Genomic DNA, 16,542 nt, shown 5'->3' on the forward strand with positions numbered 1-16,542 from the left:
ACAAATAATCTGTTTATACAGATATTTTAAGCTGTTTTCACCAGCTCTGACATCCCCTGTATTTAGTAACAGAAACTTACGCATTTCAGATTACTCGCGCTTAAAAAATGTTAAATACAGTTAATGCAATATTAATCGCCCTTTGGTGATATAAAATGCAATATTTTCAGGCAGCTATCGAGCTTTTCTAGAGGAAGAGCTGATGAAAACAGTCACAGCTGAATAGTGGAGAGAAAAAAGCTCTGTATTTATTGCTTTTGTTTGGCTTTTGGCTACAGAGACAGGAACAGTCTAATGGTAAGGACATTTATTTTATCTGCAATCTATTGCTGCTAGAGCAGGAGTGGCAGATGGGGTTTGGTGTTATATTCACAGAGTAATTTAGAGCAAATCCTAATAACTAATAATGATTTATGTTAATTTCAATCACTTATGTGACTTTATTAAAGCACTGCTGTAAGAGGAATAGAAGCGGGGGGGGGGGGGGGGGGGGGTGTGGTGGATAGTGGTGGGGGGTGGTGAGGTCGTGAAAGGAGAGAGGCAAGCTGTGTCTGTCTGAAACCGAACCGCGTGTTTGCAAGGCTGCTGTGGTGGGCTCCGGCGAAATTTCTGAGCTCAGGCAGCAGTGACTACGACCAGCTACCGCGCACGGCTTGCTTTTGGCACTGTATCCTTAGCGCTAATTTCTTAAAAGCGAAGCCCAGTGTAAAAACCCCCGTCCACCTACGGGTGGGGGGAGGTGGGGTGGTGGTGGAAATAGAGAGAAAGGCAGCAAGAGAAGAGCGAGCGTGCGAGAGAGACTCGTATTATGCAAAATGTATTGATTGTGCGCAAGGAATTTGCGATGCTGATGTGCCGGGCTCCCGAAAGAACAGAAGGAGGCTCCTGGCAGAACAGCTAGAAAGACCCCAAATGCACAGTATGTGAAACTTAGTCTGGGCTGCTTCAACGTGGTGGAGGTCTGCGGTTCTCTGATCACGTTGCATCGGCTTTACTCCTCACTGCAAATCTCTAGGATTCTTTTCCTTAGGGGATTTAATATTTTTTATTAGGGAAAAATAAAATTAAAAAAAATATCAGCTTTTGCAGTGAGCCTTTCGTATTTCTCCCTATAATCTTCAGTTTCATTAACAACTGATAATAGCAGAGTGCACAGACGTAAACACAGGTGCGCACACGTCGTCTTGTGTGCATTGAGATGAGAGACGTTTGCAAAAGCCTGGAAATCTCAAACCAACTAGTGCTGTTCTACATAGGATCGGTTTGATGTAGGAGAGAGGAATACTTACAGGATTTTGAAAGGGAGGGTGCTCTTCCCTTCTGGCAATTTACTTTCTCAGCTACCTTTATGCGGTTTTCTGCCTTAAGGCATGCAGTCTGAAAGTAAAACAACATCAAAGCTCCTTATTAATACTGTTTTCCCGAAATCAGAAGATGAAGCTACCTGAAACGTTTAATCTGGTGTTAACATTTATTTCCCAACAAAACAGCCAGAACAAAGTTCAAAAGAGCTAGGGCAGTTATCTACAGGCGACTTAAAGGCAAAGTGCAGGGAGTGATTTATGTTTCTGTCAGAACCCTCGAAATGGATTAAATAAACCTTAGGTTTTGCTGCATTCTCAGCCTCTGTATTTTGCACTATAATTCCCGCTTTCAAACAACACGTCTGGGAGCAACCCCTCTCCCCCTCTGCTAGGTGCTTTAGATGCGAGTTTCCTAACTTTTGGGTTCTTTGCAGAAAGCTGCCTTTCTGCTCTGCAAGCTGGCGCTGTGTTTTAAACGTGACCGATTTCCGCACAAACCAATTTTTGTGCTTTCTGTAGTAAAGGTTTTATATATAGCGACACCTTTTTTCCTTAGATTAAAAAAAAAAAAAAGAGAGAGAAAGAAAGAGATAAATCTCTATTTCAGGGACTAGGAGTGATGTTGCTGTCGCTTGTAACCTCTTTTCTTGTAAAGCGGTGCAGGACTTTCAAACCAGCCCGTGCGTGCGCGCCTGCTGTTTGAACTCGAGCCGGCGCCGGCGGGCGGGCGGGTTTGCGCGCAGGCGGAGAAGCGCGGAGCGAAGCGGCGGCGCTTCAGCACCAGGGAGAGCTCCGCCGGGGCGCAGGCTGGCTGGCTGCACAGAAGCCTGTAATATGTTAATGGCCGCAGGGTATGCCTGAGGTGCCATCTCAGGCTGCTTCGCACACCATATGTCAGGCCGTTAGCCACATGGATCTATTAATCAAAGGGGGAGAGAGGGAAGAGGAGAGTGGCGGGGGGTGTGTGTGTGGGGGTCAGGTTTTTAATACTCCATCCTATTTTGCTGTATACTTTCTCCTTTCATTTCTCTCAGATGTAAAGACTCGGAGCACCTCGAACAGGCAGCTGTAATTCTCTTTTGATCTGCTCTTTTATACCCTCGTGTAACCAACTCGGGTCAGCGGATAGCGAGATTTGAGGGAGGAAGGGGGAAATGTGTCACTTCCCCCTGGCAAAGGATTTGGTTTTAAAGTGCTGCTCAACTTCTGTGACAAAGAGGATCCCTGCCCGCCCCTTCAGCCTTCTCTTTGGAGGGTGACTCTGGAGGGGAAGGCTTTTTCTAGCGAGACAGCGATCCCCCCTCCACACGCAGCCAGACCCCTGCCCATCCCGACTGCTTTTACAATATTACCTATTACCTATTGCAGCACGTCAGTCCTTCATGGCAGGATTGTCCCACAAAATTACCGGGAGCAAGAGAAGAAGCAGCCTGTGTAGGAGAGTGGTGTAAAAGCTCTCGAGCATGTGAATTTTTCATGCAGCCCCCAAAAGGGACCGCATGAACTTCTGCTTTTCAGGCAAATAAAGATGTCCAGGTGTACCTAATGCCAAGGCTTAGCGCCCGAGAAGGTACACAGGCTCTCGGGTTTGATTTCTGCTCTTTGCTTAGAAGGCAAGGGCTCCTCTTCAGAGTTAGCATCAGCATGATCACATGGACTCCTCCTGGATCTTGTTGACCAGTCCATAAGCCACATATCGGGGCATAGCCCAGGCAACCAACACTCCCAGCCTAATTCCGAGGCCGTTGAATTTCTACTTTCTTTTCTTTCATGATGAATGAAGGAAGAACATTAAAGAAATGGCTCTTTTGCTCAGGCATATGCTGCATAAAGTTTTAGAATTCTTAGACTTATAATTCTTATAATTCTTATAATTCTTTTAGAATTATTATTAGAATTATTATAAAGTGCTATGGTGGCTCAGAAAAGCTGTTGAGTGGTGAAGGAAAGGGAGGTCAGGACCACTTGGTGCACCAGGGCCCTGCAGCAGGGTCTTGTCGTGGGGAACATGTGGGTCAACGGGGCAGATCCTCTACCCCTGATTCCAGGCCAAGCAGCATGCATAAGTGTACTGAAAATGGTTGAAAAACACCCAGATAGAAGGAAGGGACAAGGGCTAGATCAGGGACAGGGAACATATGGAGAAAATCTGCTCTTCACAGGTTTACATAAAAAGCACAAGATCTTTCAGCTGGTTGGAATTCCCTCTGTTGGTACAGTGCATTACAGAGAGGGAAGTTAGAGTGAAGAAGCCCTTGAGACAATTTCTACTTTGCAGATGCAGGATAGTAACCCTACTGATTGTGTTGTATGGTACATTATGTAGGTTATGTTGAAGCCAGTCTTTAAGATAGACTTATTTTCTGACCTTTTTTCCCCCTTTTGGTGACTGGAAAAATAATAAGTGCATCTGTGCTTAAATCTAAAGCTGACACCCGTCTTTGAGAACCTTTGCTTTAACACAGATTGCATTTAACCTGCAGAAAATATGAAATCCTTTCTAAGCCATAATTTATATTGAGACAGAAGTAAATGCACGGGTTGAGAGTCAGTTGATTCTGCATTTCCACCTAGCTAGGGAAAGGCTCTTATTATCTTTAAATTTTGGTGCACACACCACCCATCATTTTCTCCTTCTATTTAAAAGGTAACCCATATATCTGTCGTTTTAGGTTTCCAAAGACTCGTAACTTAATTCCTCCAGGCTATTCATCAGCACAGTAATTAAACTAGCAAATGGATGTAAATAAAGTGAAATTGGTTTCATGACAGATGAGCCGAAGAGGCCTCTGACATGAAACAAGCCAGGACAATAATTATTTCTGCACCGGGCTATATGAGGAACTCCATCTGGATTTATTAGGTGCTGCAAGTTATTTGCTGGGAGCAGGCAAGACAGGAGGACTCACTTTAATTTGACAGGATTTCTTTTTCCCTTTTTGCATTCTAAGTAGGTTACAGAAATATAAATCTGAAATTAACTTTGGCAATACTCTGAGAAATGTAAAAACTCGGTAGTAGTAGAAAAAACTTATTAAACAATTTATTCCCAAGCGCTAAATAGGAGAAAATCTGAGTTAAAATCCTGCTCTCGAGCTGTCCCCTACTAAATGATAATCCAGATCACTCTGGCAGCCAGTGTAGGCTTTTTTCTACTAATATGCGTGTGATACAGTGGAGGCAATAGAAAGAAGGCAAATTTGGAGAGCTTGGGAATTCTGAAGAGCTTCTCTTTAAAAAAAAAAAGAAGATAATCTTGGCTAAATAGTATCTGGCAAGATTCACACCCACCCCCTTCTCTGACAAGGAAAAGTTTATACTTGTGGAGAAGAGAGGAACAGAGAAAGGGGCTGCGCAAGGGTGGGTATGGATTCCACAGGGCTCAACTGTAATTGGAGCCATCAGGTCCAGCTTGGAGTGGAAGTAATATACAGAATAAATAAAAAAAGGGCTCTCACAGCAGGTGCAGATTAGTCCCTTTTCCCCTGAAAAGATTAGAAACTGACTGCTTTATGCTTAAACGTACTCTCAATTATTTAAGCGCCCCTTCGTGATTAGCAAGTAAAAGTAACGCTCCAAAGCGCTGAAGAAATGAAGCAAGAATAACATTGCTTTCCCACAGCTCACGTAGGCTTTCCAGCACATGCCTAGCTCCCTGCCGGCTAACAATACTCGGACCGGGGAACTTTCTTAGATACATACACCCTGGGGTGGGGGGGAGAGGAAAGAAGGAGGGGAGAACCAAGGAGGGGGCAGGTGCAGCATCGTGAAAAAATTTCGTTGTTGAGGCTGTGCAGGCTGCAGCCCAACCTTGTTCCACAGGATCTGTGGAGAGATTTTCCCAGGAGTGCTGGACTCCTCAGCACTCCTGGGAAAGGAAAAAAAAAAAAAAAAAGACTTTGCACCAAAAGCCCAACCACAACCACCACCCCCCCAGCATCCCCCCAAACACAAACCACCCTCTCTGAATGGGCTGGATGTCCGTGTTTGCAGATGGCACTTAGATCAGGGTTCCTATCTTCCTGCAAAGGTGTTTTTCACCCTTCCTTGTGGAAGGGACTGTGATAACTGCAAAATCGGGGAGAGATCCTAAAGAGACTAAAATCCCCTTATGTCTGAAGCTTTCCCTTTTAACACATACTAGACTAATTATTTAAAAGTTCTTGTAAAATTAGAAGACATAACCCAGTCCTTTAATTAGAATACACTGTGAATAGGGATGGCATATGGAGGGGAATGTCAAGAAGAGGGTGCCAGGGGCAGATCCTAGGAAATCTGTATTCATTTCTGCCTCCTATTTGTTCAGTAATCTCTACCATCATAACTAAATCTTGGAGCACTGATGTAGTTCGAGTTGTTGTTGACTCAACGTCAAAATTCAATCACTGGGGGTTTTGCATCAGCCGGGCCACTTATTTGTCTAATAAATCCGTCATTTTGTAAGAAAAATATTTGAGCAGCCGCACTTGACCTCTTGGTATCCACAAGCCACATTTATTTCTACCAGTTTACAAATGCAAAATGGAGATGATCATCTTAATGCCTCGAGGTACTGTGTTGACTTCTGATTGGATTTTAGATGGAAATGTCTATTTTAAATACCCCATGATTAAATTGTATATATAATAGAATTCATGCCTCTCAAATCAAATCCTGATTTGCAAACCACGATTTTATTTTAAAGGAAATACTATTTAAGCATAAATTGTTTTATTAAATGATTTGTTAACCTCCTACTGCAAGATCTTATTATAGCCGGGCATCTTTCTCATTGGAAAACTTATTTTGACCCTGGACCATCCATTTCTGACTGAAAGGTGTCAGACAAGGGTGGGATAAAGGTACACCCGTTTCAGAGCCCTGTCTACTCTGTGGCCTCCCTCACTGGGGGATTTATTGCCCCTGTTTTTATGCACAATTCTTTCTGAAAAAAGGGGCCAGGCTGCACAAGTTTAATCAGGGTGTGTGTGGGGAATGACTTTCACAAGAGCTTTTAGGTTTAGGGTTGGGGGGTTTGTGGGTTGGGGGCTGAGGAAATGGGAAAGAATAATTGTCCTTGTCAGGAGTGGAGGGATTAGGGACCCTTTGGCAGAGTGAGAGGCTGGCTTCAGCCACCAATAACCACCTCCTTCCTCCCTGCCTGCATCTTCCCCATCCAGCCAGGAGATGCTGCTTTTTGTTCTTGTTTCTTTCAGCAACTACCCTACATCTGCCTTTTTTTTTTTTTTTTTTTCCCCTGACACCCTGGGTTTTCCCCTTGTGCATCTATGGGGTCTTTCCGTCTCCATGGAAATATAAGTGGCCACTGTCAGCGGTCACAGTTCCAGCGTTAAAGTCAGCTATGCATTCATACTCCCCAGCACCCACTCGAGCGGGGACCACGAAAGGTCTGCTGAGCTGAATCTCGCTTGCCAGGCAGCATCCCCCGGCATCCATCCTCCGCGAACTCCTTAATGAAGTGCCCGGCGCAAGGAAAACGGAGGAAAAAGGGAACCACTTCAGCATATTGAAAATATTAATGTTGGCTTGTAGGAATTAATGTAATGGGCTATAGTTATTAACAACTTATAAAGGCTTAAATCAATATAAATTAATTTAATTATGATTTCTAATTGCATTATGCATGATCAATTTGAAACACTACATTAAAGATAATTAGAGCAGGGTGCCAGTCACTAATCACTTCCCTAATAGCTTAATGAAAAGGAATGTCATGTATTACCTATGGGGTGGGTCCGTGAAATAATACAAATGCTTATTTTCCGATAGAAAATAATTGTACCTTTTAATAGAGGTTTTAATCACTTTATTGTAAATACAAAACAGGTTTGGACTTCCTACTTGGCCTTGCTTGAATTTTACTGCTGTTGATTGAAGTGCTGATGTATTATCGGTTCATCTATTGATGACCTGAAGGAAGACTAACTTTTATGTAAAAGTATCATGCTGTCCTTAGAAGCCAGTGCCAAGAGGTCACAGTAGATGGAGGTCCTAGCTTAGCATAATGGGTTTAACATTTCCATGACATCATCAGGGAATCTGAAAGGAGTCTAAGGATAATCAGAGTGGTCATTCAGAAGCAGAGTAAATATTTTATGAGGATATATAGAAGACAGGAAAGAAGGTGGTCAGAAAGGTGAATCTCTACTTCTTCATGCTCTGTGAAGAAGGTTTTTCACTTGTTACCAATTTTGATTGAAAACTTGTGTATTGTTAACACAAAAAAAGGCAGAGCATGGCCCTTGGAAGGGTGAAATTTGTTTTTCGCAGTAATTTAAATATATTTGTATTCGTTGTCACCCTTATTGGTTACAGATTATTTCTTTCTTACTTTTCTGGTGTAAATACATCCTTCCTCGATTTTTCATTTGCTCTGCATGTTTTCACTTGCTTAGGGACTTGTTCCTAGCTTAGTAACAAAAGTTCATTTATTGTTTAAATTAAAATTAACTGACATAAATTAATGCCTTGTAAGTGGATGGCGTGAAGCGGATTAATTGAAAATATTTTCCCTGTCATTTTCTTTATTTTCCTATCTTTGCCTAATAACCAATGCAGTACTTGCAGTATACATCTTGGTTAGACTCATTATATAATTCACAGTCTTCAGAGAAGTAGCGTATAATTAGGGAAACTGAGATTTGAGCAGAACAATAAAGAACACTAGCATACAACACCCACATTCATCACAGCAAGACCTTTTTGAAGAATTTTCCTTGTGTTAAAGTTTGATTGAGACCAAGAAGCTTTGGGACTCCTGAGGACAACGTTGTCTGAATAAAAAGTAGAAGTGAAGGACAGAGCCTAAATGTCACCCGAGGAGTATCGCCCTTTAAGGCTATGTTGTTAGAAAATACTGATTTTAGTAGAGAACTAGGAGTGTGGCTGACTCTGTGGATGGAACGATTCCAGAGATACACCGTTATTCTTTTTAAAACAGACTTCTGTTTCAAAGTGACAGTAGAATAATTGTGCGTCCCCTCCCCCCATGTCCTGCAGAGAGAAGGTAGAAGCAGAAATAAGCTTACTTTGCATAACAATTTCTAAGTATTCCAGTGAAGTAGGACAAATTACAGGATGAGCTTGTCATTCCCCGTTTTTCACAGTCTGAAATGTTGTGGCCTCTTACTGCCAAGATCCAGTGAAAAAATCTGAAAGCAATTAATGGAAAGTTTTTAAAAAGTGCAAATATCCCAACTTCAAACTTGCTGGTTTTCTTAAGAAAAATCCTCCACAGAAATCCTCAGTTCCTACAAGGAAAGTTCTGATATATTAGAATAACAATAAATGTATATGGAATCTAACACCTTGAACACAGCTTAAAATATCCAGGTTACAAATGCCTTATAAATACCACCAAAGACAAACTTGTGGCTCCGATGTCACTTCAGCTATGACAACTATTACAGCTGAAGTAACTTTCCTGCTATGTTAGTCCATTATTGCATCCTGACCTCTGCCCTGAAGGAAATGATTTCCATAACTGATGTTCAGTCTCTTGTTAGGAGAGAGGAGTCCCCCAGCATGACTCTTCCACAGTCAAAGAGTTCACAAGGAGAGAAATAGTCCACTGGTTTTCATAGATTGGCTCAAGGGCTGAAACATGTATGTAAACTCATCTTGTGATACGCCTAAATTTCTTCTGCTGTGACTAAATATTGCACTAGCCTATGTTTTTCATACTGTGCTGGAGTTTAGGAAGTATTATCTACAAAAGGTACAAGTGGGGTAGTAGCTAATACAACTGCTTTTGAGAATATTGACTTTGTTTTAAAGTACAAGCACAAGAAAATCCTTGCTTATGTGGGAGAAACTTGGTTATAAAAGACTCACTCATACACTGTTTAAGTGGTCACCTTGAGAGCCACATGTAGCCTATATTTTATGGTGTTCTTTCAATACAGAAATGGATTTTAGTTAATGCTGTGAACCAAGGGTGGAGCATGAATACTGTTTATGTGCCAGGGAAACGAATGAAAACTGTTAAGTGAGATACAACGAGGACTAAGCATGCAGCTCTGTAGCTATGGAACTGTCTCACACTCCTCTCTAACTTAAATCCAGTAGTTAACAGAATAAACACCTTTGTGGTTCATACCCATCATTCTGTCCTTCTGGAGACCCTCTGAATGATTGGCACATTTGAAATAATAGCAATTCACCAGAGCCTTAGAATATGTTTTTGTAAATTTTTGCCCAAGTTTTTACTTGAATATAAAATCGATCTTTTCTCTCCACCTAAAATTAATAGGAAGAAAATTTTTAATTCCTTTAAATAGTTTATAAAAAAACCCTCCAAATATTTGCTACTTGACACCTCAGGGCTTTCCCTTTCATGATGGACTGATTTTTGCACAATCCACTAACAGCTGCAGGCAAATACGTTAGCAGAAACTTTAATAAATTCTTTGGGTTTTAAAGCTTCAAAACTAAACCTGGCAGATTTGGGTTTTTTTTTTTAGTAATAGAACTAAATACATTCTGATTGGTGGATATTTTAGTGCTGCACATGTAGGATAATTGTGTCTGACCAGGTTGTCCTCATGGTCTTGGTAGTGAGCTGCCACATTCAGAGTGAATATTTTGGGTTGCAATGCTATATTTTTTAAAAATTAAACTGCTCAAAGACTGTGCCGCAATGTTGTTGGACATTGGGTATTAAGATTTTTGAAAATGCACTGGGCTGTGCTGGAGAAGATTTTAAGTACAATGAAGCAAACAAAATCTTCTCAGCATCAATGGGAGACTGAAAAGGACGATGCTCTTAGCATGTAATTAAATATTAATAATGGGGAGAGGTTGGACTTATTTTTATTCTCTAAAACATTGTTAATAGGTCTCAGTCTGGCATTGAAAACATTAGGCACATTGCTCTGTGTCTCACCTTTTTAACCCTATTTGCATGTTTAAGTAAACACTTCTTAAGGTCTTTTGTGTTCATGATTGGTAACAAAAACAATCTGTATGTTAAATCAGTGCCAGACTCAGGAGAGGATCATGCTCTGGTTCAAATTCATCCTATTGCAAACTCAGTAAAACATGATAGTCACCAACTATTCTGTCTGTTTTTGAGCTGTGTACGATTTGGTTGTCCAAAACAAAGGACCAGAATGTTGAGCTTATACATATCCACAAAAAATGTAGAAACATTAAAAAAAAAAATTGTTTTAGGAAACAGATGAATATAATGACCTTCCTTACTTTCAATCATATGCTGCCAGCTAAGTGTTTGAGTCTGAAAAATTGCACTAATGAAGCTATTCGAAGGCTTTTGTGGACAACTGCTTCCTCTTTGAAGATTAAATGAATGATGTTGATGTGATTAATCTTAGTACAGGGAGTGATGCAGCAGCCAGAAAATACCTTGGTGATTTTCATAATTAAACTGAATCAACATTTCAAAGAAATGCCAATGTTATCACTTGTATATTAGAATTACATTCATTAGACAGAAGAAACAAATAATTTGAGCAAACAAGATTTTCCTTTTGGTGTACTGAGACTTCTGTCATATCTCAGAGTATCTTACTATAAACCATTACTGTTTCATTTTATCCTTGGTTTTTCAGTTTCTTGTTTTCTACTTATTTTTTCTTAGCTATCCTAACGATTCATGATTACTTGCTTCCTGATTACTTATTTCAGTATTAAATAGGCTTTTCCAATTTTCCAGTTAAAATTGCTTGCCCAGTATAGAATTTCAAATAATTGTCACTGAAAAATTATGTCAATTGTTGCTGGTTTATGGGGCTAATGGAGTCAGGTGCTCCAACGATCTCTAGTTTTACAAGGGCTCATCTAGAAAGGATAGGACAAGTTATATAAATAGAAGAGACGGGAGTGACAACAGTCTGCATAAATCTGAGGACACAAACAGTAGTTCATAGGGATCTGTGCAAGTAACAGATTGGGTCAGACTCTGCACGTTTAACTCATTCCCTGAGAATCTTCCAGATTTCAGTAGGACTACTCAAAGTAATAATCCTTTAGGAGCTGCTAAAGTGGCAGAATCTGTATTTATGTAACTGAGCAACTCTGAGTGATCTTCAATAAAGTATATTTAAAATATTTGAATAGTATGTGCTCACTATTTTGTAATATAAAGAACTTAGAGTATTAAATATGTTTCTCTGCAAACACACTTAAACACATAGATGGGCACACATATACACTCATAAATAGCAAACTTGTCAATCTGCCGAAGAGTTTTTGTAGGGTAAAAGCAATAAACATCACAAAAATACAGTCAACTGCTTCTTTAATACAAGTGAAAGTGAGAGCATAGGGTTAATGATAGTCACACCAATACAAATTCCCTGTATTACTCTTTCTATCAGCACTTCAGATTATTTGAAAGGTTTCTCTGTGATTTATGGTAACCCTGATATTTACAGTGTAGTTCTTGTCATTGCACAATCTTTTATTTCACAGCTGCTTAATACAGAAAAAGAAATTACTTCTTTAGTGTAGTGGACAAAACACTAGCCTTTCACCTTGAGGATCTAAATTTTGGTACGTTCCATAATCTGAACTGAAATGAGCTTTGTGGTTTCTACACAATCTCTAATGGGCAATAATTAGCACCACCAAGCTGAATCTTTCCTCCATATCCAGTTTATAAGCAGCATATGGAATGCCCACTGATCCCACTGAAAAAGTTTCTGTGGTGTTGTCTAGATATGATGTACAGAAAACATCCCTCTCACACTGTCTGACCTTCAGTCATTGAATCACAGAATGGTTTGGATTGGAAGGGACCTTAAAATCCACCTAGTTCCAACCCCCCTGCCATGGGCAGGAACACCTCCCACCAGACCCGGCTGCTGAAGGCCCCGTCCAACCTGGCCTTGAACACCTCCAGGGAGGGGATGTTCACAGCTTACCTGGGAAACCTGTTGCAGTGTTTCACCACCCTCATCACGAAGAATTTCGTCCTAATGCCTAGTCTAAATCTTCTCCCATTCATTTCCCCTTGTCCTTTTTACTACATGACCTTGTAAAAAGTCCTTCCTCGGCTTTCTTGTAGGCCCCTTCTTGTCCTGGAAAGCTGCCATAAGGTCTCTTTGGAGCCTTCTCTCCTCCAGGCTGAACAAGCCCAACTCTCTCAGCCTGTCCTCATAGCAGAGGTGCTTCAGCTCTCTGATCATCTTTGTAGCCTTCTTCTGGATCTGTTCCAACAGTTCCATATCCTTGTTATGCTGGGGATTCCAGAACTGGACACAATACGCCAAGTGAAGTCTCACAAGAGTAGTGTAGATGGAGCAGAATCACCACCCTTGGCCTGCTGGCTACGCTTCTTTTGGTGCAGCCCAGGATGCTGTTGGCCTTCTGGGCTGCAAGCATGCACTACTGGCTCATGTTGAGCTTTTCATCAGCCAGCACTCCCGAGTCCTTCTCCGCAGGGCTGCTCTCAATCACATCATCCCTCATCTTGTACTGAAATTGGGGGTTGCCCTGACCCAGATGTAGGAGCTTGCACTTGGCCTTGTTGAACCTCATGAGGTTCTCACAGGCCCACTTCTCCAGCTTGTCCAAGTCCCTCTGGATGACATCATATCCTTCTGGTGTTACAACTGCACCACTCTGCTTGGTGTCATCTGCAAACTTGCTAAGCGTGCACTCAATCTCACTGTCAATATCATTGATGAAGATATTAAACAGCACTGGTCCCAGTATGGACCCCTGAGGGACACCACGGATCTCTATCTGGATATCGAGCTGTTGACCGCTACTCTCTGAATGCAACCATCCAACCAATTCCTTATCCACTGAATAGTCCACATATCAAATCCATCTCTCTCCAATTAAGAAAGATGTTGTGGGGCACTGTGTCAAAGGCTTTACAGAAGTCCACAGAGATTACATCCCTTGTTTTTCCCGTATCCACTGATGTGGTTATCCCATCATAGGAAGCCACCAGGTTGGTCAGGCAGGATTTGCCCTCTGTGAATCCATGCTGACTGTCTCTAATCATGTCCCTGTCCTTCATGTGCTTTAGCATAGCTTCTAGGAGGATCTGTTCCATGGTCTTCCCAGGCACAGAGGTGAGGCTGACAGGTCAGTAGTTGCCAGGGTAATCTTTTCTACCCTTTATCTACCCTCGTATTTCTGTGTAGCTTACTCCATTTACCTCAGCTCATTCCTGGAGTTCCACCTCTCACTGCTTTACAGAGGAAACATTGTATTTGCTATCATCCTATATATTCTTTTGTTTATATCATTTACTGTTCTTCTTTATCCTCTGTTGTGTCCCTTAGGCTGGGAACTACTCAGCACAGTGCTTTGTATGTGACTCAGTAAGTGTTTCTTACTAACAGAATGAATGGGATTCTCACCACTACTAAGGCAACTGTGGGTGGGAGACCCCAAGATACATGACATAACTGATGGCTCAAATGTGAGTCCAATGTAATTCATGTGTTGACTGATGTCATACTCACATCTGTGGTGCTGGGTAGCAAGCTCTATGTTTATCAGTCACCACAGAGGGAACCTTGTGACCAAAGAAAATGATCAATGAGCTGTATGGTCATCTCAGCTACTTTTAACCATTAAAGTGATAAGTCGTCTAGTCTAAGCCAACAGTTAGACTTTTGCTGTTGCCCATGAATACAGAAGTAGGTATTTCTGAAAATAAATTTATTTCATCAGAAGACAGTTTACTACAATAATTGAGTTGAATAGCTCTGTGGAGGTGTTTATCCTTTCCACTGGCTTTAGCACAGACAGCAAGCCTCAGCTAGTTAACCAGCCTTGGAACATTATACAGCCTTACCTCATACTCTGTGGCCCAGGACTGCATGACTTTCAGGTATGTATCAAAAGAGGTTGGGAATATAGGGAATCTGTTCATTCAGGAGTATGTTTCATGAACTTTATAGTTATTGATGTGAAAAGAACAACAGCAGATCGGTAGGTTGGGCTTGATGTGCTGAGAGTTTTCACTGTCTTTTCGGAGATCCAGCCTGATTTCTTTTCCTTGAGGAAAAGGGGAGAGGAGATAAAAGGTGGATAAAAAGAGGAATTGTGTTGTTTCCCCTACAGTCAGTAGAGAAAAGTATTTTGTAAGACTGTATCTTCAGATGTTTTTAAATTTTTGTAACTTACATCTGCTCTTAAAAATCACTCCAATGGGCATCCCTTATATTATTTCAGATATTTTAAACACAGTTTGCCTTCCCTTCCTCTTCTTACTCCAGAATTTGGCTTAAGGTTATGTAAATCCAGCAGAAGGCCTAGGTAAAATCAAGGGCCAACTGCTATGTAGTGCACACACTGCCAATTGAGGACGCTGATCCAGATGTTGCTGTAGCTTTGGGCCTAAGAGTCAGAGGTGATTTCCTGGCATAGATGTATTTAGGAAAATAAAAGTAGCTAAGATAGGTAGCTGTGATGGGAAGCTCTCACAGAGAGGTAGTAAGGAAGCAACAACAGTGGGTGTGAGGGCAGTATTGCTCTCCGAAGTTATACTACACTAGCTATACAAATATCATCAATTACTTTTGTGTAGACATAGTTATACTGATACCTCCATTTGGGCCAGAACACTTAATTAGGGTGAGATTTCCTTCCCCTGGCTTTAGACACTAAAAGAAAAGTAGGCATTGAACCTGAACTACTTGTTCAAGGTGTCTTTGGAGTGAATGTAAAGTGAAAAACATCTCATGGGAATTCAGTCGACCCCTGAATAAGTATCATCTCATGTAGGATGGATGAATCACTCCTTGAAGGAACCTATTTCTCTTCAATTTTAGAGGATTACGGCTAGGGAGAATTAATATTTTCCCTTCTGTAAAATATTTATGTGATTTCAGTAGTCATCTGACCATAAAAATTGGAGGCAGGAGTATGTTATAAAACACATATCATAATTATACTCCAAGCATACACAAGTATACATATATATGTATTCATTTGGCTCTGGGAGCTAGAATTAGTAGAGGGTGTTGAACAGGTTCATTCAAGAGAGGAACAATATCAAAACAGCTTTAGTGGAGAAAATGGAAAAATTTTCTTCCTCTGTTGGAGAAGATTTCCAGTTCAGTAGCCCTCTTGGAAGCTGGGAAGCCTACTTTTTCAGACTCTTGAAAGACAGATAGATTGGAGAAGGTGGAAATTACAGATGAGCATTTATTAACCCTTACGGACTGCTGTTGTAAGGAACAAACACTTTAAAAAGGAATTAAAGTCTTGGAACAAGAATATATTCTTTCTAATCACAGTATTTATAAACACTGTGCTCTTAAAAACAAAGAAAGGAGTAATAAGGCATATCTTTTATCTTACTTTGCCCACATAATGAACATTCATATTAAACAAGAAACCTTAATTCTTGGACTATTCATTGTCAAAGTTCCTTTGTGTATCGCTTTTACATATAATACAAATTTTTATTTCTACCTGCTTCTACAGGTATGAGAAAATAATAAAACATAAAAAGTTATTATTTTATAACTGGTTTGCAGTAAAATATTTATAGTAGTTGTTTATCCATAATAATGTTGTATATTTAACACAAAGATGAAAAAAATACAACATTGTTGGCTTAAGGTAAAACTATGTATTTATATGGTTTACATTTCAGTATTAATACTTAATGAGTATACAGATGATTTTGTTTCCCTTTCAAAAGAGCTTTCTAGGATACTCATATTTCAGAATGGTGAACTAGATTTTAAATGTTTAACTGTTAAACGGTTTGTGATGGCTTTATTTTTTATAGGAATGGTCCTTCCTTTGTAGTGCTAGGTGGTACTGCTAAAAAAATGTCACTGTTCCAGGAGTTCAAATGTCTTTCAACAGTAGCAATGTTGAAATCTTGCACAGGACAGTGATAGGTGATAGTTCATCATGTGTCGAATGGCAGATACAAAGTAGGACATACATACTTGACTTCCCATATCACAGCTGAGGTCAGGTGTGGTATCTTGTGGCATCTGGAATGGCACTAGACACTATATTTAGGAAAAGGAGTCCCTAGCTGACCTGCTTTAGACATTGATTTTATGGAAAGATGACTTGCACCCTTGAAGTTGCCTTTGTCAATGATAAAGGAAATATAGAGTGACTAGCCTAGTCATGGCCATGTACACTGTAGCACTAAAGATAGGTGAGCTGAATTCAAGTCCAAAACCTAATGATCAAAACTTCTAGTCAGATCACTTCATCCTGGAAAGCCCACGAAATATTTTGAGTTCTTAACTTCTCTTCATCCTCTGAATTTCCTTGGGAAGCTGGG

General features: G+C 40.6%; 1 long non-coding RNA gene across 1 annotated transcript in view; it reads right to left on the bottom strand.

Moving 5' to 3' along the window:
- Positions 1 to 806: 806 nt before the first annotated feature.
- The window catches only part of LOC128851105 (uncharacterized), a 186,414-nt gene continuing 170,678 nt past the window's right edge, over positions 807 to 16,542 (bottom strand). The window contains exons 2-3 of the long non-coding RNA XR_008448363.1: positions 8,333 to 8,455; positions 807 to 1,377 (exon numbers count right to left, since the gene is read on the bottom strand). This is a non-coding gene — a long non-coding RNA (uncharacterized LOC128851105). The remainder of the gene's footprint in view (positions 1,378 to 8,332; positions 8,456 to 16,542) is intronic.

This window comes from Cuculus canorus, chromosome 1, assembly GCF_017976375.1.
Source record: "Cuculus canorus isolate bCucCan1 chromosome 1, bCucCan1.pri, whole genome shotgun sequence".
In the NCBI taxonomy this organism is placed as follows: Eukaryota; Metazoa; Chordata; class Aves; order Cuculiformes; family Cuculidae; genus Cuculus; species Cuculus canorus.